Source organism: Narcine bancroftii, chromosome 8 (assembly GCF_036971445.1).
Source record: "Narcine bancroftii isolate sNarBan1 chromosome 8, sNarBan1.hap1, whole genome shotgun sequence".
In the NCBI taxonomy this organism is placed as follows: Eukaryota; Metazoa; Chordata; class Chondrichthyes; order Torpediniformes; family Narcinidae; genus Narcine; species Narcine bancroftii.
In genome coordinates this window covers 18,255,340-18,277,891 of record NC_091476.1, presented here as the reverse complement: position 1 = coordinate 18,277,891, position 22,552 = coordinate 18,255,340, and the positions used below count along the sequence as shown (strand labels likewise).

Here is a 22,552-nt window from a genome sequence, read left to right as displayed (position 1 = left end):
ATTAGGTCTTGCCCACAAGGCTTGTTTCAGATGCCAGTGGAAACGTTCCACTAGCCATTAGCCTGCATGTGCTCCACTGCAGTATGGTGTAATTGTGTACCACAAAGACTCGCCAGGTTTGCCCATGAGATTGAAGTAAACTGAATTCCCCTGTCAGAGGTTAGATGGACTGGTACTCCAAATCAAGCAACCCAGGTCGAGGGAAAAGTCCAAGCACACGTTTCAGCCATGATGACCATCATTGGTGTAGCTTCCGGCCAGCGGGTAAAATGGTCAACCATTTTTAGTATATACCATTGACCTCTGGACACAGGCAGCAGGCCCATAATGTCCTTGTGTACATACTGAAAGCTTTGAGTCATAGGTGGAAATTGTTGAAGCAGTGCTCAGGTGTGCCATTGGACCTTAGATGCCTAGCAGGGGAGGCATGTTCATGTCCAGTGAGTGACCTGCTTCCTTAAGCCATGTCAGACATATTTTGAGGGCATAAGCTTGACGGTTGTGCGGACAGATGGATTGGACCGGCCTTGAATGCGGTCAAAAAGTTTCCTCTGCCAAGACAGTGGGATGATTGGTCGTGGGCAGCCAGTTGAAGTATCACAAAGTATGTTCACCTGGTCGGGGCCCAATGGAACATCAGCTAAGAGCAGGTCTGTAATAGCTGTACAGAAAGCTTTTACCTCCTGGTCCTCTTGTTGGGCTATTGCAAGAGCCTGGAGATCCAGCCATCCTGTAATCACATTGACCTCTGTCCTGGACAAGGCATCAGCTACAACATTGTCTTTACTGGACAAATGCCATACATCAGAGGTAAATATAGAAATATAGGCTTGATGCCTCTATTGACATGCCAGCCAGGGATCTGTAACCTTGGCAAGGGCAAACATTACAGGTTTATGGTCAGTAAATGCAGTAAAATGCCTTCCCTCGAGAAAATATCTGAAATATTTGACGGCCAGATAAAGGGCTAACAACTCCTAGTCGAAAACGCTGTACTTTAATTCGGGTGGGCAATGGTGGCGACTAAAAAATGCCAGGGGTTGCCAGTGACTGTTGATTTTCTGTTCTAGGACTGCCCCCACAGCGATGTCTGATGCGTTTGAAGTGAGTGCAAGCAGGGCGTATATATGGGTGTGCACCTCTTTTGCTTTGTCAAATGCTCCTGTGGCCTTTGTAGTCCAGAGCAGTTTTTTTTAAGTTTTGCCAGTAAGGATGTGGAACAAGGGCTTCATGATCCTGTCAGCTGCTGGGATGAACCTGTTATAAAAGTTAACCATTCCCAGGAATTAACTGTAATGGGCTTTGAGAAGGCCCAAATGACTGATAATTTGTCTGGAAGTGGGGTTGCGTCTGCATTCGAATTCCTGTGTCCCAAAAAAGTCATTTGTGTTTTTGCCAAATGCACTCTTCACAAGGTTAAGAGAGAGGCCAAAATCCAGAAGCCTCTGGAACAACTGTCGCAGGTGTTGTCTGTGCTCTTGTGTTGACTCGCTGGCCACTAAGATGTCATCGAGGTAGATGAAAAGGAAAGGCAAATCTTTGTGACAATGTCCATTAAATGTTGGAATGTCTCAGCCGCATTCTTAAGGCCAAAAGGCATCCTCAGAAACTCAAATAGACCAAATGGAGTAATAATGGCCATTTTAGAGATGTCCTCCAGGTGGACAGGCATTTGAGGATAAGCTTTTACTAAGTTTACCTTCGAGAAGATACGTTTGCCATGGAGGTTGGCAGTGAAATCTTGAACGTGTGGTATCGGATTCCTGTCCGGTACAGTTGTGCCTTTGAGGCGTCGGTAATCACTGCAAGGTCTTAGGCCACTGGATGCTTTGGGCATCATATAGAATGGCAATGCCCAAGGACTATCAGACCTTCAGATGATGCCTAGTTCCTCCATAGTTTTGAACTCTATTTTTGGCATGCACTAGCTGGTCAGGGGGAAGTGTGTGTGCCTTGGAATGTAGGGGAGGGTCAGTGGTGGTTATGTAGTGCTGAACTCCATGATTGGAGAGATTAAATAGAAATCCAGTGTAAATAGTTCAGAAAACTCTGCTAATAAGTTTGCAAGATCATTGGTGGTGAGTGTTTGCACACATAGCAGTGTTGCCAGGCGATGTCCTAAAGAATGTGGAGGTATGGAATAAATGGTGCCTTCTCACGTCTATTAACAAGTCATGTGCCCTCAGAAAGTCCGCTCCCAAAATGGGCTGACCTACAGCCACTAGCGTGAAAGTCCAGCGCTAGGGAATGTCACCTAATACCAGTTGTATCGACTTGGAACCATAACTGCTAATTGTAATGCTACTGAGCAGAGCTCCATTGTTGACTAGCAGTTTGCATCCTGTGCGCTAGTGGCATATAACAAGCTGGTCTGTTCTCCAACCGCTGAGGCCATCAGTGATGATTGGCATTGTCATTTCCCTTGGAGTCAACCATGTAACTGCATGGTGGCACACAGCGGTGCGCATTCCTGCCCCTCTTTCTGTGGTAGAAACATCATTCACTGCTCTCCAATGGCTCTTTCTCCCTCGGTAGCTTGTGGAGGGCCATAGAACTGGTGGCTGCATTGACTTGACTGTCCAAGGTGACCTGTTGAAACTTTGCTATGGGAGGCTGCAGTACCCTGATCCATGAAGCCTGTCTGCCTCCCTTGCCACTTCCCTTGGTTTGGAGAAGTCAGCAGAAGAGAATAGCAGGGTGATGTCATGAGGAATCTGTTCCAAGAAGGCTGCCTTGAATATTAAGCAGTTGAAATAGCCGTCTGCTAATGCAAGCATTTCATTCATCAGTTCTGATGGCCTTCTGTCCCCCAAATCGTCGAGGTGGAGTAAGCGTGTGCCTCTTTCCAGGTCAGACAGGCTGAAAGTTGCCTTAAAAGCACTGTATTGATTCTCCTCAGGCGGGTTGTTAATAAAATCATCTACCTTGGCAGCAGAATCTTCATCTAATGAGGCGACTACATGCCAGAATTTGGTGGCTTCATTTGTTATGTTCCTAATGTGGAACTGGACCTCAGCCTGATGGAACCATGGATGTGGTCCATGAGGCCAGAAGGTGGGCAGTTTCATAGCTACCATGTTCAGCACAGTAGTGGCATCCATTCTGTAGGCTTTCTCACTACATTTCACTGTTGGGGCTCAAAAGATGTCAAGCACCCATCGGGGTCACCAATTTAATGGGACTAACTGCAGAGCTCTAGAAACACAACTTACTAGAGAAGAGCCAACTACCAACTGGTTTTTATTTTAAACAATCATGCACCTCACAAAGGGGAGTGATGCCGGGGCGCCTCACAAAGGGGAGTGATGTCAGCACACCTCACGAAGGGAAGTGATGCCAGGGCACCTCACAAAGGGGAGTGATGCCAGGGCACCTCACAAAGGAGAGTGATGTCAGCACGCCTCACAAAGGGGAGTGATGTCAGCGCACCTCACAGAGGGGAGTGATGTCAGTGTGCGCCTCACAGAGGGGAGTGATGTCAGCACGCCTCACAAAGGGGAGTGAAGTTAGTGCACTACAGAATCATTGTCTCTCTGGCAACATGCCAGCAGGGAAGCAACGTGCTCCGTCAACCTACGTGGGTCTGCAAACGTGGGTTTCTCCTGGGCAAAGAGGAAGAGCTGCACCATTCTGTGCCGGCCACTCGATGTGGCTATTCTGCCTGCCCACTGTGCAGCCAGTCGGTCTGCCACATCTAAATTGAAATTAACTATGTATCAAATTGGATTTGTACAAATTGCTTTAGCAGTTTGTAGGAAGTGTATAGCTGTTACTTGGAAATCAGATATTGAGTTGGGAATGGAGAGGCAGCATGCAGAATTACATAGTTGTACACCACTTGAGAAGATTATTTATAATTTACAAAATAGATAACAGGTAATTTTGAAGATTTGGTGCCCTTATTTACATGATGTAGATATGAATGCAGACTCCCTCTCTTGGTAACCCCTGACATCAATATATTTACTAAAACCTTTATGTTATATAATTTATTCTCATGACATTCTCCAGTCCTTTTTGTTTCTTTTTCTTTTCTTCTTTTTGGGTTTTGGGGGAGGGGTGGGTTGGAGGGAAGGATTGGGGGGATTTTTTTATACCACACGTATAACCTTTGAAAGTATGTTATTGAATGAAATTTATTTATTGATGTGGTTTGAAAATTGTTAAATAAAACATTTTAAAAAAGAAAGCTCCATGGCAGCAATGATGAAAACTAGAAGAGCTGGGCTTGGAGGGGAGGTAAAATGTGGCTGAGATGGGCATGGGGAAGGGAAAGAATTGCACGAAACCTGCTGCTCTGACCAACCTTCTCTACCATTCATCTCCTGAAAACAAACACACAAGTCTCATTTTATCACATGAATCAGTATAGTAAATGTTTGGGTCTGAATTTCAGGCTCATCAGCGGGTCAGTGATGGCACCTTACAGCTCAAAATGGATTCTTAAAAATGGGCTGGGGTTAGTGAAGGAAGTCCCATTGATTAATGGTACTTAATGACACTGAGGCTCTAGGATACTGTGTGCAAGACCCAAATGTGACAGTGCAGACACTTTAATTGCCTACTTTTTCCAAAACCCTTCCAAATGGGTTTCTGGCTTTTTGTTTGTAAGCAAATGCAGCAATTATAGCAGGCATTGGAATAAATATGCCCCACATAACAATAGCTACTCAATCTACACCTGGCAAACCTTTGCCTTCCTGACAATTTCTCAATGGATGATAATGATATCATCATCCACTGGGAAATGGTCAATATTATGGTCAGACCTGCAGCGAAACACTTACTTGCTGTTCGACTAGATGTGGCACATGTAAATAGGTCCCATTCCTGATTGCATCCTTTCTAGCCTTCTAACTTCACTATCTAAAATCCAAATTTGTGGACATCCATTACAGTTTGAATTTCCAATAACCCATTAATTATGGAAATTGGCAGACTGTATGATGCTTTGAAGCATTACCTTAAAGAAGTGAAGAATAATACTTTGGCAGAGTTACTGTGGATAACTCTATTGGATTTCAGCTTGTGAAGAGTGAACTAACATACTGTCCACCACAATGAGCAATAGTGCTTGAAAGAGGGAAACTAATGGAGAGAAAGGAGAAAAAATAAAGGGGAAATGGGGAACAGAAGTTAAACTTTTTAAAGAGAAAGCACAGAGCTTTCAAAAGGCAGCATGAATTATTTTCAAAATTCATGTCAGGAATTTCAAAGTTATGGGGTATATTTTACTGTGTTTTTGAAATCTGGTTCCATTGAAGTCAATACTGATAAATTTCAGGTGTACAATGCAATTTCCCTGCAACACCATATGTTTAGCACATTATTTTGTAAAATTGGAAAATAATCGAATTTTGCTTGTGAATCTATTGGAGGTGAAACTTTCAACATTCTGACTTATTGGAATGTTGTAAATTCGAATAAGGAATGGGGCAGTGGGTGATGCAGAATGATCTTTCTGTGTGTGAGCACTTCCTCTACTCAATCACTGATCTCATCCACACACTCAGTGAAAAGTTAAACTTCTCTGCACTCCATCACGGCCAACTCTGTCAAACAAGTCATAAATATAGTTGGAGAGAGTTCTGCTCCTTGAGAAACCTCATAAACCTGTGTCTGTTTGGAAGACTATCCAGCAGCATGTTGTTTTAATCGATGATCCCTGACTTGAAATTATGTGGTTAGTAGAACATGATGAAGTACAAATAAGCATTTGAAAAAGTAGAAACAAGGATGGATAATTTTCATCGTTGTTGCTTGGGTGGTAAACTAGCTGAGTGGATCATGCCTGCCCATCACCATCTCTCCACCCAAAATCCCCTCGACCCCATTGCAAAATCTTGTTCATTCTATAAGATGCCGGTGCTGCCATAACTGCAGCTAGTACGGATCGAGGAGGAGCAGAGATCCATCTCCCAGCGCTCCTCCACAAGTTCCTACTACCCGGCTGTCTCACCCATGGCCCCATCCAGGTTTAATCATCTAGAACAGGACTAATGATATTTTTATTGAATTGAAGAACCTGCAGAGATCTGTGCCCAAGATGGTGATGCCAGTGCTTGGAAGGCATCAATACAGAGTAACAACCCCCCCCCCACCCCCCACCATGCTGAGAAAGAGAAGCCTGAGATAAGTCGCTACAGGATCAGAGATAACAACAGTGTGGGGGTTGGGAGCTGAATATGCTGCTGGAGGCTGGCCAGGGCTATAATGAGGGTTCTGATACAAAGCAGGGGTCCTGGAGGGCCTCAGCACTGACAGTTTCATAATTGTATAGGGGGGCTCAGAACCAGGGGCTGAGGGGAATGACATGGATCCTGGAACTTTGATTCACAGCTGGAACAGACAAGGAGGAGGCAGAATCCATGGACACTCAACGTCTCTGAAGGGATATGAATACACAAAATTTGCTTCTCTTTTTCTTCTTGGCATGGGTGCTGGATTAATGGTGCCTCTTGTGTGCATTTACAGGAAAAGAAACAGAAGCAAATTTTGTGTATTAATGTATATGGCAATAAAGGAACGCTGAACTTTGCTAATTGGACATCCCATCAATTTATTGTCAAGGTAATGAATATAAAAGTTACCCCAAATTAGAATCATTCTATCTTTCCTTAGCTATTTCAAAATATGTTCCTTAATGAGGCTTGGTTCCAAACCTCAACACAACATCTGAGATGTGAAATCACAGTGTTAACTCAAAAATAGTGGAGGAACTCAGCAGTATCCCTGGGTGATAACGATATAGAAACAATGTTTCAGGCCTAACCCCTTCTTCAAGATGTGAGGAAAAAGTAGGCAGGTGCTTGAATAAAAGGCTGGGGAGAAGGAAAGAAAGGGCAGGGGGCCAACAGATAAAAGATAATATTGGACATGGATAAGATGAAAGGTGAAAATTGATCAGGGGACGGGTGGCTTAGTGAATGAAGGAAAGGAGACAGAGGGATGGGGAAAGAGGAAGGAAAGGAGAAATAGGTAGAGATGGGCCAGTGGGCCTATGGAAACAGGAGCAGTTGATCTTAATAAAGCAAAATTTCCAAGCCAATTGTTACCACCATGAAAAATCCATTTATTTTTCTAATGCATTTTCAGGTGGATCAGTTAGGTCCATTTAAACAACAAAGCATGTTTGTTAATATAGTTGCATATTACTGCAGCAATTTACTTTGGAATGACGATTAACGTATTGCAGATTTCAGATTTACTGACAGAGTGCATACTTGACATCCTATACAATCCTGAGATTCTTTTTCCTATGGGCATGCCAGAATTACCACTAATTGGTAGAGTGAAAAAAACTGTATAGAGCTTATACATGTAAGCAAATAAAGAACTGTAAACAGCTAATTAATGTAAACAAACTGATTGTGCAATACAGAGAGAATTAAGAAGAAAATAAATGAAGTGAACAACTAAGTGTCCTTAAATGAGTCCCTGATTGAGTTTGTTAATTGAGGAGTCTGAAGGTGGAGGGGCAGCAGCTGTTCTTGAACCTGGTGATTTGGGTCTTGTGGCACCTAGACCTCTTCCCTAATGGCAGCAGCTGGACAGAGCGTGTGTTGTGGATCTTTGATGATCGCTGCTGCTCTCAGCTGGCAGCATTACCTGTAGATGTATTCAATAGTGGGGAAGATTTTGCCTGTGATGTCCTGGGCTGTAGTCCAATAATTCTTTGGTGGTTTTACACCCAGGGGAATTGGTGTTTCCATACCAGACCATGATGCAGCTGGTCAACACACTTTCCACCATACCTCTGAGAAATTTGCCAGGGTTTCTGATGTCATACCAAAATTCTGCAAACTCCCGAGGAAGTCGAGGTGCTGATATACTTTCTTTATGATGCCATTGGCGTGTTGGGCCCAGGAAAGATCTTTTGAGATAATTACTCGAAAGAACTTAAATTCGCTCACCCTCTCCACCTCTGATCCCCCACTAAGTTGTTCGAAGGCGTGTGTGCCCTTGATGAGGTGTGCCTTATCGGGTCGGAAGAACTCCGGCTTACATTTGGTGCAGACCCGGCAACGTCTGGTCATGGAAAGGTTCTGAGTCTTAATGATCACTAGATTGTATACCTCTGGCTTTCCTTTCCTGAATTCAACAATCAGCTCCTTGGTTTTGGTGACATTGAGTGCAAGGTTGTTGTTGGTGCACCATTCAGCCATGTTTTCACTCTCCATCCTGTATGCTCACTCATCCTGAGGTTCTCCCTATAAGTTCTGCTGGAGGAGATCAAGGCGAGGAGCAAATTCCTTTTTCCATCCATTGAACAGAAGGATTATTAAGCATTGTATATGTTGAATATCTGCTCCAAACAAATAACTGTTCTCAATTTAGATACTTTCAATATGCAATGATGTCATTGACTGAGAGATAATGAGCTATTTTAAACTCTTTTTTCTCTGTTATCTCTCATTCTAGCATTAAGTACAAATCTGTGCTAATATTTAACAGAGTGGTTTAGTATTGCTTGGCAACTTGAATATGGTTATCTAAAGAATGTTTACACAGCCATATTGTTGTTGGATAGCAGAGATGTTGATTCTATGTCACCATGTCTCATAGGGGGTCGCTAAACGTCTTGCAGATCAGCACTGATTAAAATTTAGTTTTGTCATTTTGTCGGCAAAATTAATGCCTGTAATTATTCTCTAATTCTCATACTTCACTTAAAAAGACCCTGAGAAAGTGAAGCAATGTAAATTCCTTTCCAATTTTACCCACACCTCTCCAACAGATACAGAATTTGGCGCCACCATGATCACCACATATTTCAACAATCACAGATTCTAGGCAGAGCATTCCCGGTCACAAGAAGTCTGCAGATGCTGAAGAACTAGAACAATACACAAGACTGCTGCAGGGACCCTGCAGATCATGCAGCCTTCCATGAAAGGCAGTAGATCACTTGGGCTTAAGTTCATCAGCAAGAATGGCAATATGTAAGAATTTGCTAGAATAAGGTGGTTGGGGTGGTGGGGTGGGGGAGTAGCACAGGTTTGTAGATGAAAGGTAGAAGAGGAGGGAGCAGAGAGGTGATGAAGGAGGGGGAAAAGGACTGAAAAGATGTAATGAGCAGGGGAAAGAGAAGGAAAGGAAATGAGTCACCTTTAACATCTCCCTGAGAAGAACTGTGGTCACAACGGGCTTCAAGCTGCTACCATTGTCTCCGTGCTGAAGAAGTCATCTGTGTCCTGCCTCAATGACCACTGCCCTGTCACCTTCATGCCCATTGTCATGAAGGGCTCCAGATGCTTGTCTTAGGGCACATCAAGCTCTTGCTGCCCCCGTCGCTAGACCTCCTGTAGTTCGTATACAGACTTTACCGCTATACAGATTATACCACCGCCCTCCATCTAGCCCTCACCAACCTAGAAAACAAGGACTCGTATGTTCGAATGCTGTTTATTGACTTCAGCTCAGCATTCAACACAGTACCTGATAAGCAACTTGAGCCTGCTGGGTCTAAACACTTCCCTCTATAATTGGATTCTTGGCTTCCTGATGGGGAGATCTCAGGCAGTCTGGATCAGTAACAGCATCTCTAAGACCATCACAATGAGTTCAGGGGCCCCTCAAGACTGTGTGCTGAGTCCACTGCTGCTCACTCTGCTGACCCATGACTATGCAGCTAAATGAAGCTTGAACCACGTCATCAAGTTCACTGATGACACAATCATGGTGGGCCTGATCAGTAAGAATGACGAGTCAGCGTATAGAGATGAAGTGGAGTCGCTAATGGACTGGTGCACCTCCAACAACCCATATCTGAAAGTTAAAAAAAACAAAAGAGATAGTTGTCGACTTCAAGATGGGCCATGATCCGCTGACCACAGTTGAGGTCATCAAGAGTGTCAAGTTCCTAGGAGAACCTCACATGGACCCTTAACACAAGTTCCATAGCCAAGAAAGCCCAGCTACACCTCTACTTCCTGGGAAGGCTGAGGAAAATTCATCTCCCACCCTCCATCCTCACTTCATTCTACAGAGAATGCATTGAGAGCATCCTGTGCAATTGGATCACCGTCTGGTCTGGAAGCTGTACCTCCTCACACCGCAAGACCCCGCAGAGGTTAGTGAAATCAGTGGAAAAGATTATAGGGGCTCCCTTCCTACCATGAAGGACATCTACAACACTTGATGCAGGTGAAAGGCAATAAACATTGTGAAGGACTCCACACACCCTTCATCTGGTAAGAGCTACTGCAGCACTCGGGCCCTTATGTCCAGATTTGGCAAGAGCTTATCCCCAAGCCATCAGATTCCTGAACTCCCAGAACATTTGGGGATCCGGTACCGTAGACTGCTAATGTACAAATATTAATATTTTAAATATGTTGAACTGCTATTCTAACCTATATTTATGTAAATGTGCTCCGTGGTCCTGGAGAAATGCTATCTCATCATTACCATGTGAGCATGGTATGAACGATAAATAAAGGTGACTTGACTTGAGTAGTTTCTTTAGACATTCAGCATTCTCACTGCCCCTAAGAATGTTCTTCATACTGGTGGTGCTGGCTCTGATACTCCTGTATCTCCTTCCCAATGGGAGCATCAGAAAGATGCTGAGTGCAGAGTGGAAGAGATCCTCAATGATTTTGCGTGGCCTCTTCAGACAACAATCCCGATATATCACGTCAATGGGGCGGAGGTGGGGGAGGAAAAGAGAATCTCCAGTGATCCTCTCTGCCACTCTTATGGTCCTGTGGATTGACCTCCAATAAATTTCTCTGTAGCAACTGTACCACACTGTGATGCAGCCGGCTAGGACACTCCCAATAGAGTTCCTGTAGAAGGGTGACATAATGGTGGCAGGTAGCCTTGCCCACTTCAGTCTTCTCAGGAAGTGCAGTTACTGTTGCACCTTCATGACAAGTGAGGAGATGTGCGTGTCCATGATAGGTTATTAGTTAAGTGAATATCAAGGAATTTGATGTTCCTCTTGCTCCACTACAGAGTTGTTGATGTACAGTGAAGGGGTTGGTCCTGGTCCTCCTGAAGTCCACAATCATCTCCTTAATCTTGTCCACGTTGAAACTCAGGTTGTCACTCTTGCACCAAATTATGAGATTTTCCTCCTCTTCTCTGTAGGATTGCAGATGAGGCCAACTGCTGTTGTGTAATCTGCAAGCTTGATGACGCTGTTGGAGCTGGATCTGGTGTTGCAGTCATGACGCAGTAGTGTTGTCAGGAGCGGGCTGACCACCAGCCCAGAGGTGCACTATTTTCCGTTTGACAGTGCTCGATGTTCTGCTTCTGAGCCAGACAGACTGTGGTCTTTCTGATAGGAAGACTAGAATCCAGTTATAGGGAGGGGTGTTTAGTCCCAGAAAGGACAGCTTCTCCACTAGCCTCTCGGGAATGATCATACTTAACACCGAGCTGAAGTTGATAAACAGCAGTCTGGCATATGAGGCATTGTTCTCCAGGATGGAATGGAAGTGCAAGGCTAAAGCATTGACTGAGAAACAATGAACCTGTAGTTGTGGATGTTGGAAAGAATAGGAAAAGATGGATATAATAATTTGAAATTTTGTGAATTGTTTAAACCTATTGGTCTTCCAAAGAATGTAAGCAGGTTAAAGCAGGCATAAAGGGTGAATATAATAATTATTCGATCCCACTTTGAAGCACACAAAAACAAACACAAAAAATACACACAGTCACATACACATACCATAATTAAATGTACTAATTAATACAGTAACATAAAATAAATCATACTTTAAAAGAAACAACATTTCATGGTTATAGGAAGATGAAAGGATTTGCAAGGAAGATTACAATTCACAATTAGTTACACATTCGTCATTTGCAAAGTTAATTACTGTCAAGCCCTGAACCATCTGGGCTCCAGATCTAATGAAGCATTAAAAATGTTGACCTTAAATATTGCTGTAATTGCTCTCTGAACCATGTCCTTATTAATTGGAGAAGAAAGTATCCAAGACAAATTACCCAGGATTCAATGGCAGCAAGAACACAAGGGATCTATCAATGATTGAAATTTTACACCAGTTACCAGAGGTGGATAATACAATCAAACAACATTGCATAATTAAATCTAAAGAGCAGGCTAGCACTGCAAAAGAGGAGTTTAGATAGGTTTCTATTACATTACAAGAAAACAAAAACTTATAAAATGATCTAAAAGGATACAAATTCTAAATTTAAGGTTAGTATTTTTTGGTCTGCAATCTATTAGTTTCCTCCCAACATGGAACTCATAAGCAAAAAATGTTTTTTTTTTAATCTGCCCAAATATTTTTTTTAAAACCTTAGAAATGTGAGTCAGGAGATTGGGAGAGAACATTAAAAATATGAAATGCTGGAAGCAGCCAGCACGTCAAGCAGATCCACGATCAGAGTTAACATTTCAGATCGATGCACTTCCTTCAGACGGCAGTTCTGAAATGCTACTGGCCCGAAATATTAACTCTCCCTCTCTTTCTGACCCTCTGCTTATATTTTAGAGGCACAAAATCTGCAGTTTTCTTGCTTTTTTCAAACTATGGCTAAATATATATTTACTCGAAGTGAAAGATTGATCTGACTATTTTCCCATAATTTTTTATGGATTTTGTTAAATGCATCCCATAGCTCCTACTTTTCTCTCCAGTATAATTATTTTGGTAAAATGTATCCTATCAAACTTCTCCTGTAATTGCAAACATTTCCACCAGATTCTCCTCCTGCTCTGTTTAATTCAGCCCATTATGCAACATCCAAACAACTCACTACTTCTGATTTGTATCTTCCCAACAGAGCAGACGACAAAGAGGTTGCACCAGGATCTCTCCTCACTTCAGCCTGGTAAGAACCAATTTCAATGGCAGCATCCACTATAATATTAACTGATGGATAGGGAGCTTCAAGCATCTTCAAACTCCCAAGAGGAGGACTTGGCACAAGAATTTTATACATTTCTTTTTTACTTTCTATATACGGAGCAGAGGAGCAGAGGTTATTTCTAGGGCCCCACAATGAGACCACGCGGCCACTCACACCAGAGACATCTGCTACTCACAAATCTCTACCCACTTTCTGAACATGGCGTCACAGTGAGGTTGAAGCTGATGCTTCAACTTGATGACACTGTTGGAGCTGGATCTGGTGATGCAGTCACGACTCAGTAGTCGTTTGGTGTCAACAGGACGTCTACAGGCAGAATTATTTCCTGCTGCTTCTCACAAGCAAAATTTAAAATAGTTAAACTATTTCAGGTCTCACTCCTGCCTCTGACTCTCAAAAAAATATTAGATCTTGCTTTTTTTTTGTTTACTGTGTTGGTGTGCTCAGTAAGAGCTGGTGTTTGTGGAAATGTCATGCACAAAAGATGATAGGACTTAAGAAAGCTGCCAAGGCACATCTTCATGACTACATCAATAATTCACCATGAGTAGCCTGAGGGAATTGGATAGTTTACCCTGAAGTATGGAGGGAACTGAAACTAAAATCACTTTTGGACAATCCATTAGCCATTTGAGTGATACATTTATAAGCAGCAAATTGGCTTCTACTTGGATCATCACTGAGCTAAAACATAACAAGGAAAAAACTTGTATAATTTTCCCCATAGGGATTGCTATTGGTCTCCTTTCAGCCATTGGCACATTTCGGTAATGGGTTTGTACTCCACTGGAGTTTATTCTTGGAGCAAGTGATTGACTGTGGGCAATTGCATTCCCTTTCTGATACCATGGCAAGAGCACAAGCCACTATATTGTTTCCAAAGTCTGCATTCTTGCAAGAGATCCTGGCACTGTCAAGTTCTTGCTCTTTCTTACCTGTAAGCCAAAACCTTACCACTCTGACTCAGTCCACTTCCTTATTGGCTGCTCTGTTACACAGTCCCTCACTATTATTGTGATACTCAGCTTCCCCCCCCATTAAATTCTAACTGCCGCCGCCCCTCAGATCACGAGTTTTCTCTCTCTCCCATCAGCTTCTAGCTGATGCCTTTCTCCTTTTTAATTTCCAAGTGCCACCGCTCCTCAGGTCAACTGATCTCTCTTGCTCTAATCAGCAGTGCTTCTATTCTTTTCTGACCAAAGCAAAGCTTCAGTGAAATCAGGTGGATAAAATCATTAGGGTTGGAATCACTGGCCCTCGAGAAACAAAGTACCTTTTTTTCCCAGCATTACAATTATGCAAATACATAATTTCAGTGTAATTTATACTTTTCAGTAAATTAGCTTGTATTGCAGCAATTGCATTACTCACCTAGGGCAGAAGCATGTGGAGCAGGCAATGGCTGAAGACAGTGTTCATGCAATGCTAATTTAATATCAGTATCATTGTATTGCATCACATCATTTCCGTTATTTTCATATGTTCATAACTCAGAGCTCACTTGGTGTTTAATAGTAGATGGAGTTCCCTACCCTCACTACCACATCTGCCCCAAAAACCAACATGTGATATTGAATGAGATTGTTGATGAGTTACAGGATTTTGGTGATTGAATGTGAGAACAGTTCATTGATAAGATGTGCCATGAAATCAGTTTCTAAAGAGGCATATTTCTCCGACTTCCTTAGAGAATGCTGCTGCAAAGAATTTTACCTTGTCATCTGGCACAAGTTAGGGGTGTTGCAGCATTCTTATCAGTTAAACACAAACAATCCATGATATTATCCAAGACAATGATTAATTTCCACGTCATTCATCAGCCCATCATTGATATTATGTGTGCTATATACAGACTGCAGAGCTGAATCTCACCAGACCCCCAATCCATGCCAGAGAGGAAGGTAAAGGCAGCAACCATGTGGAAACAAATCAAAGTTCACTTGCAACTCAGACGATCTCTGCCCTGGCTTGGACATATATTGTTATTCCATGATCATCACCAGGTCAAAATTCTGCACACCCTCTCTAACAGTATTTTGGGGGCACCGTTATGCAAGAGGACATGTCTTTAGTGTTTCTAAAACCACAAACCCCCTTTGTACACAATGATTTTGTGTGCCTTCTTCGGACAATGATCCCAGTAGGTCATGCCGATGATGGGAAGGAGACTCCAGAGATCCTCTCTGCCACTTTCTGGTCCTGCGGATTGACCGCCGATCTATTTTCCAGCAGCAGCCGTGCACACTGTGATGTATCCAGCCAGAACGACAATCTTTCCAAACAAAGCAACACTGCACTTCTGACCCTGCAGGGGTCATTTACTGCATCCGATGCTCCGATTACAGCCTTCCCTATACTAGAGAGACTGGATGCAGACTGGGAGATCGTTTCATTGAATACCTTTGCAGCAATGGTGGGGATCTCCCAGTGGCTAACCATTTCAATTCTGTGCCCAACTCCCGCGTTGCCATGTCTGTCCACAGCCTCATGCACTGCCATGTGGCCAACTGTAAATTGAAGGAACAACACGTAATGTTCCAAATGGGTACTCCTAACTGAATGGCATTAACATTAATTTCTCTGCTTTATCTAAGGCCATCCCCTGTCTCCCTCTCTTCTCCATCCCTCTGTCTTGTTCCCTTCAGTTCTACACCCCCTTCCCTCTTCATTCAGAAGTCTATCCCACCCATGTCAAACTTATCTGTGGGCCTGTGCTTCTCCCCCTGCCCCTCTCCCCCACTATTTTATTCAGATGCCTGCCTACTTTTTGATCACACCTTGAAGAAGGACTCAGCCTTTAACATTGGTTATGTATCTTTATCTTTGCCTTATAAAAAACATTGTGTGACTTGCTGAGTTTCTCCAGCATTTTTATGTTAACTACAATCAAACAATTTATAAAAGAACGTAGGAAAATATGGGCACAATTTAAAAAAGAGTGCGGGAAACTATGCGCCCAATTTGATAAATTATATGCGCACAATGTATAAAAGAGCATGGGAAAATCTGCTGCAAGTATTGATCTACAGCAGTGATTTTTAAATTTTTCTTTTCACTCACATACCGCCTTAAATAATCCCTTACTGATCACCGCTATCCATCGTTGGAGGCTGGTGACAGATAAAGAAAGATAACATTGGTGGCTTCAGACTGTTCAAACTGAGGACAAACCCACAGACTAGCTTGCTCACAGCACCAGGTGACTAGAGACACCTGGGGACAGCTGAGAGTGGGGCAGTGGGATCAGTGGGGGGGGGCTGGTGTTTTATCACAAGCCTACTCCTTTACACTAATCGCCTCTCCCTTAATATCTGAAGGTCTGTCAGTGACTCTCTTGAATAACTGAGCATTCACACCCTCTTTCTGTAGAGTTTCAGATTCAGTACCCTTTGATACATACTTTTTATCTTATTCATGAATGATCAAGCCCTATTTTGAAAGACCAACAGCCACCCCACATCTGTCCTGTCAAAACCTTGAATTATGTATTTATGAATTAAATCATCTCTCATTCTCCTCCCAGCGACACATCAGTACTTCACCCTTCAAACAAAACAGTGAGTCTAATAGAACATACATCACTATTTCATCACCAGTTCATTTCATCTTCAGCTCCAGCCATTTCATCTACTGCTCATTTCAGACTTCTGCATTTATGGGAGGATGCATAGACATCCGAGATAAGCTAAACCCCAAGTGCCTGCCACAGTTGAGATTGCCCTCATTCTTCTCCATGAGCAGCCCACAGCAACAGAGAGAGCAGGCAGCAGGCTGCCAGAAGAGAGCAGGACAGCGGGATTATTATTAAAAAGATATTTTTTGTTCTCCTACTTGCATGTTTTGTCCAAGTTTTTTAAAGACACAAAAAAAAGTACTGTACACAAACACATCCATTCCTATCATGGTGTCGGAATGCCAGATAGCCCCTTTTACACAGACAGCATTCCGGCGCTGATACTGTGCCTGCTGCCAGAATAAAGCCGGGACTGCTATGACCCCACCAGTCCATATCGGTGCTTTTTAGACAGCAGGCATAGTGTAAAAAAACCCACAAATCCCAGAACGAAACGGCTGTGTAAAAGTTTCTACAGCATCTGCAGATTTTCTTGTTTAACTTATGGTTATTGCTGACTAACTGTAGAAACTTTATTGGCCAGGCAGTATTAATATTGCATATATTTTGCAATGGGTCAAACAGTCTTGGGTTTATCTCATTTAAGCTCTGGTATAGATTTAATGGTGTGGCCCATTTTCCCCCTTTGAATAATGTGTAAAATTGACAAACTAATCTATTAGAATGTGGAAAATACAGTGTTAGAAGAGCAGACAAAGCAGACAATGAGCCACGGTGATCATCATGGTCTGCATTTTTAGAATAAAAGCTGTAAAAAATGCAAGAGACTGATCGTCTGCAAATTAACATAAAAAGCATAGCAACATGGAGATATAAAAAGCGCAGATAGAGGCAAGCCAAATAGATAAGAACAGAGCAGATGGGGGTAATAGAGACCCAGACAAGGACCAAATTACAAGGTTGCATCGTTTTTCAGGATTAACTCAAAAATATACCAGAGGATCAGCTGAAACACTGGCAATTAAAGCATTTGCTTTGGAATTATTGACAGGAGCAATATGCTTTCGTTAATATCGTGTATCAATTAAAGCACGACTGCAGACATTAGCATGAACAATGGCATGAGGATGTTGTTACCAATAGTTACAAAAATAATACAGCATTCCAAATCCTGTAATTGAACAGTAAGGCATTTAGCTCATCTTATAAAAAGGTGGAGCCCTTTTTTTGGATGCAGTGAATGCATTATTTCTCACTGTTAGCCCAGCTGTAGCTAATAGGGTGTAACTAAAGCTAATATATACAGCTGTAATGGTACAAAGCATAATGAGGAGATAGTGTGATAATGGCATCTACAGAAGAATCCATGCATGGCGATCTTGGCAGCAGTGAGACCCAGGTTCATCAGTACAATTAAGCATTATCGGCCAGTGGCAGAGTGCCAAATGTTCAGGCAGAATATTAAAAAAAAGTGATCAGAATTAAAACTTGGAAGCTGGTCAATGAAGTTTCTCTTTTTATAACATTAACATTATCAATGTGTAGGATTGTCTTAAATAAGATGTAAAACCTTTCTGAACTGGAATAGTGAGCAGCTTAGGAGTACTTTGTTCTCCTGATTTTAATGCTGTCATTTCAGTATTTTTTTTGTAACATGTAGAGGATTGAATCTCAGAGGAGCCAGTGTCAGCGAGGGGGTGCAAAACATCAGGGAAAAGTTTATGCATGCAACTGTGGGTGGGGAACAATTAGGAACATACAGTACATCAATGACTCCAGTGCACTTTTCAGTGTAACTGAGAAGCTCCTTCATTTGCCTGCTAATTGCAGGTATTTGTGCCATTAATAGCATCTTTATTGAGGCAGAAAAAAAAGCACTAGCTCCAATTTAAATTTTTAACTTGGAGAAATAGCAATGGTAACAGGCCTTTCTGCCCCATGATCCTGTGCCGCCCAAATAACCCATGTGACCAATTAACCTATTAACCCCGCAGGACCCAGTGGAAACCCATGCAGAGATGGGGAGAACGTAGAAACTCCTTACAGAGGGAGCCAGATTCGAAACTGGGTGGCCGGCGCTGTAATAGAGTTGCACTATCCGCTACCCAGTCCTTTTCCTGAAAGCTCTGAATTAACAAACTCTACACTCTTTCTTCTTTAATGACCAGGAAATTATCTTTACCCACCTACCTCTGGCATTTGTCAGTACGATACCATAAGTCACAAGACATAGGAACAGAAATAGACTATTTAGCCCATCAAGTCTCCCTCGCCATTCAGTCATGAGCTGATCCATTTTTCCACTCAGCCCCACTGCCCAGTTTTCTCCCCATAACCCATACATTGGATCTAAACTGGTGAGCACCATTCCCAGAAACAATGATGCAGGAAAGCTGGAAGTTCTTGCCTAGTCCCTGCCCTTATTTCCCAGACCAGTTGAAATCCCAAAACCTAGCTATAAAGCTAGGTTTATAGCTTTATCGAAAGTTTCCTGCTAAAGTAGGGGCAGAAACCCAACTGAACAGCCATGGACTTTAGGAATATTTTATTTAATTTAAATATTATCTTTTTCTGTCCAGGAAGAACATTAGGGTATGATAATGAATGGTCTTTTATACCTTCCCAATGTATTCATTCTTCGATCATGAGTGTCCTCCATGAAAAGCCACAGTGAAGTCAAGGATGCCAAACCTGATAACGATGTGAGGCTACACTATGAATCAGAAGTAATCATACATTATGCATATTTTTTCTTCTGAAACCCCTGTTGATTAATCCAAATATCCACTCCGGCTGAGATCCGTTATCTCAGTACAGACTGCTATCACTGTGTCAAGTTCATAACTGTGGAGAACCATTACAAATGAGATTGATCTTACTCCAAGAAAAAACAGCAGTATTAAATAAGATATCCAGTTGAATGTTTTTTTCTCAAAGTTTGACAGGAGAATTTGCAAAGTTGTAAATGTTTGCAGCCAATAATTTTCATATCAATGGCTGTGAATAAACATAGAAAACTAGGAAATAGGACCTGAAGAAGGCAAATGGCAGCTCCACCATTCAAAATGATCATTGCTGATTGTCTATTTCGGTTCCCTGATACTACTTTGTTCCCATTTTCATTGAACATTTTAGCATTAAAAATAAGTTAATCTCCTTCTTGAATACTTTTAATGATTTGGGCACCATCATCTTCTGTGGTGAGGAAATTTCTCCTGATCTTCATTCGAAATGGCAACCCCCAGTTCCTGAAGATGTGACCTTGGTTTTGGACTTCCCTGGCATCAGAACTATCATGGACCAGATTTTGTCTCTTTAGTCTTGTTGGAATTATGCTAGTTTAAATGAGATTCCTAAGCTCCAGTGAATATAAGCCATATTGAACCAATCTCTCCTTCTACGTCATTCCTATCATCCCAGGAATCAACCAAGTAAACCTTTGGTGTACACTCTGCACTTGAAGAATGTCTTTCCTCCGAGAAGGAGAGAAAATCTACACTCAACACTGAGACAGGGTCTCACCTGAGTCTTGTTTTGGAGAATATACACATTTCTGGGAAATCCATTTTCACATGGACTACTAATGGTACAATGAAGACTCACTGGAACAATATCAAAAATTCAAGATTCTAATTGACAAAAAGACTTGAGGATAGAGGGAAGTGTTCTACTGGGAGTGTTCAGAATGAAGAACATATTGATTTGCTTTTTAATAAAAATTATTCCCACAGAACTGGTAAGAAGAGATGTTGTCAAAATTGTTTTTATGAAACGTGATGTAAATGTGAAGATTTTGTTTTGTTAAGATAAGAACTGAGTAATCTTTCACACAAAGCACTGTAATCTTATTTAAAATGTCATTGAATAATTATTCATAAAAAGAAGGCGATAATAGAACAGTTAATTAAATTAAATACTTCCAGTTTCAAAGTTAACATGATCAGATGAGCAATGAGTCAATTTCGTTCTTATTGCTATAACTGAGCTACCTCAGTTCTTTAAAGTTACCTTGAAAATTATAGCTTTTGAATTGGACCTTCATGGAAATATGTTCCATAGAAAAGGCTCTGAAATGGGGTAAAAAAAAAACAACAATATGTCTCTTCAAGAAAGCTTGACATTGTCTTCTCCTCGAAGAATTTAGGACTGGTTTTCAAGCAGATGGAAAGAAAAGTCCAAGAAGCTTACCCTGATCTCTGAACTGATGAACAACTCTTTGTGATGACTGCAAAGCCAAGACAAAGCTCCAACAGTTTGGGAGAGGAGTTATTGCAGTGCATTACAATAAATGTCAGATTTGAAGGAGTGCAGTTGAGAGGAGCAAAGGGAGGTCTGCAGCCACAATGGGACCTGTTCAATATCCAAACAAATGTTTATAGACATGAATGTAAAACAATGCGTCTGGGCAGACTTCGTTATGGCAGCAGCAGTGATTGAGGATACTGATTCGCGCGTGCTGTGTGTGGTCGAAGGTGTAATTTCTCCACATTCAGTGTTTAAACTCTTAATAAATCTCATTAACTGTACAAAGGCAATTTAATCCTCTGCTGATTAGAAATGTAAGGCCAGTCCTGGTGTGTAAGATGAAAAGCGAGAAGGACTACATAGGAGAACCAAAATAACTTAAATATGCTCTTATAAGTGCTTTTAATGAAGCTCCGCCATCAGAGATTCTAATTCATCCAAGAAAGGGGGCTCTCCCGGCTTTCTGTACTAGTCCTGCTGGACAACTTTCATCTTTTATCTTTCAGATGCCAGTGGAACTGCTGTGATTCCAATTTTTATTTCTTAATTGCCAACACTATTCCTCAGGGCAGAGACTCGAGACATTTAATAGTTCATAAAGTTAAGAAGCTGCCGAGTTACAAAAGAAATTAGATAGATTGAATAATATTCTCCTCCAAATGGAATGGGTTATTCCAATAATGAAGTTCACAAGTACAACAGTATGGCCTGAACTATTTGTCATACAAGGATAGCATATGAAATAAGAATGACTACCACAAGAGCAGGCACAAAGCCTAAACAACGGTCTCTGTGGGAAGAGACATGGAAAGATTATTGTAATGTTTTATAAAGGGGTTCACATGGACAAGAGAGTACATATCAAAGGAAGGTGTATGAAAATGATAATGACTTTATTGTCATACACTTTGTACAAAATACTTAATTGCTGTAACTGAACAAGTACTTATAAAGAAAAAAGATAATAGCAAACTTATTGAATCAAATTAATAGAGACAGTATCTACATAAAATTATTAATAAATATTCACAGTAATCTTAGTTTAAAAAGTGACTTACAATAACGTAGACCATCCATGATTAGTATATTAAAGTGAGGTTCAAGAATCTGGCAGCTATCAAAAGAAACTGCCTTGAAAGTAGAGGTGCTAGATCTCAGGCTCCTATATCTTCTGCCCAATTGTATCAGTGAGAAGAGGTTGTGACCAAGGTGATGGGGGTCCTTTATGAAGTCAGCTGCTTTCTTGAGGCAGTGCCTCACATAGATATCTGCAGGTCAGGACCTATGATGGACCTGGCTAAGTTTGCCACCTTCTACAGCTTTTATTTTGTTCCTGGGCATTGTGTTGCCAAATCACACTGTGATGATACCTGCCAGTACAGTTTCTACAGTCCAATAAAAATGCTAAATCTCCTCAGACAGAGTAGAGGCATGAGTGTGTCTTCTTCACAGTTGCCTCAATATGCAGGAAAGGTCTGTAATATGGACTCACATAAACTTGGCTCTGAATCTCTCCACCTCATTCCTAAAATACACAATAAGCTCTTTGATCTTGTTGTTCTGGCACCACCTGACCATGTTCTCGATCTCCATCCTGTATTATTACTAATAAACTTGGCTGCGCAGTCATGGGCGTACAAGGGATAGAGTAGGGGACTAAGCAGGCAGCCTTGGGGTGCCCCTGCGTTAATAGTCAGTGTGGAGGATGTTGTGTTGTTCTGCATTGATAGGGGTCTGCTGATGAGCACATTGTGGATCCAGTCACAGAGGGATGGACAGAGTCACACATCCTTTAGCTTGGTTGGAATGATGGTGTTGAATGCCAGTTGTAGTCAACGAACATCAACCTGACATAGTGTTCCTGTGGGCTAGGTCAGC

At 41.9% G+C, this 22,552-nt stretch overlaps 1 long non-coding RNA gene across 4 annotated transcripts in view; it reads left to right on the top strand.

The window, feature by feature from the left end:
- The first annotated feature begins 3,508 nt into the window (after nt 1-3,508).
- LOC138740427 (uncharacterized) overlaps nt 3,509-22,552 on the top strand; it is a 135,867-nt gene continuing 116,823 nt past the window's right edge. For all 4 annotated transcript variants that reach the window (XR_011342902.1, XR_011342903.1, XR_011342900.1 and 1 more), the window contains exons 1-2: nt 3,509-3,876; nt 12,769-12,816. This is a non-coding gene — a long non-coding RNA (uncharacterized lncRNA). The remainder of the gene's footprint in view (nt 3,877-12,768; nt 12,817-22,552) is intronic.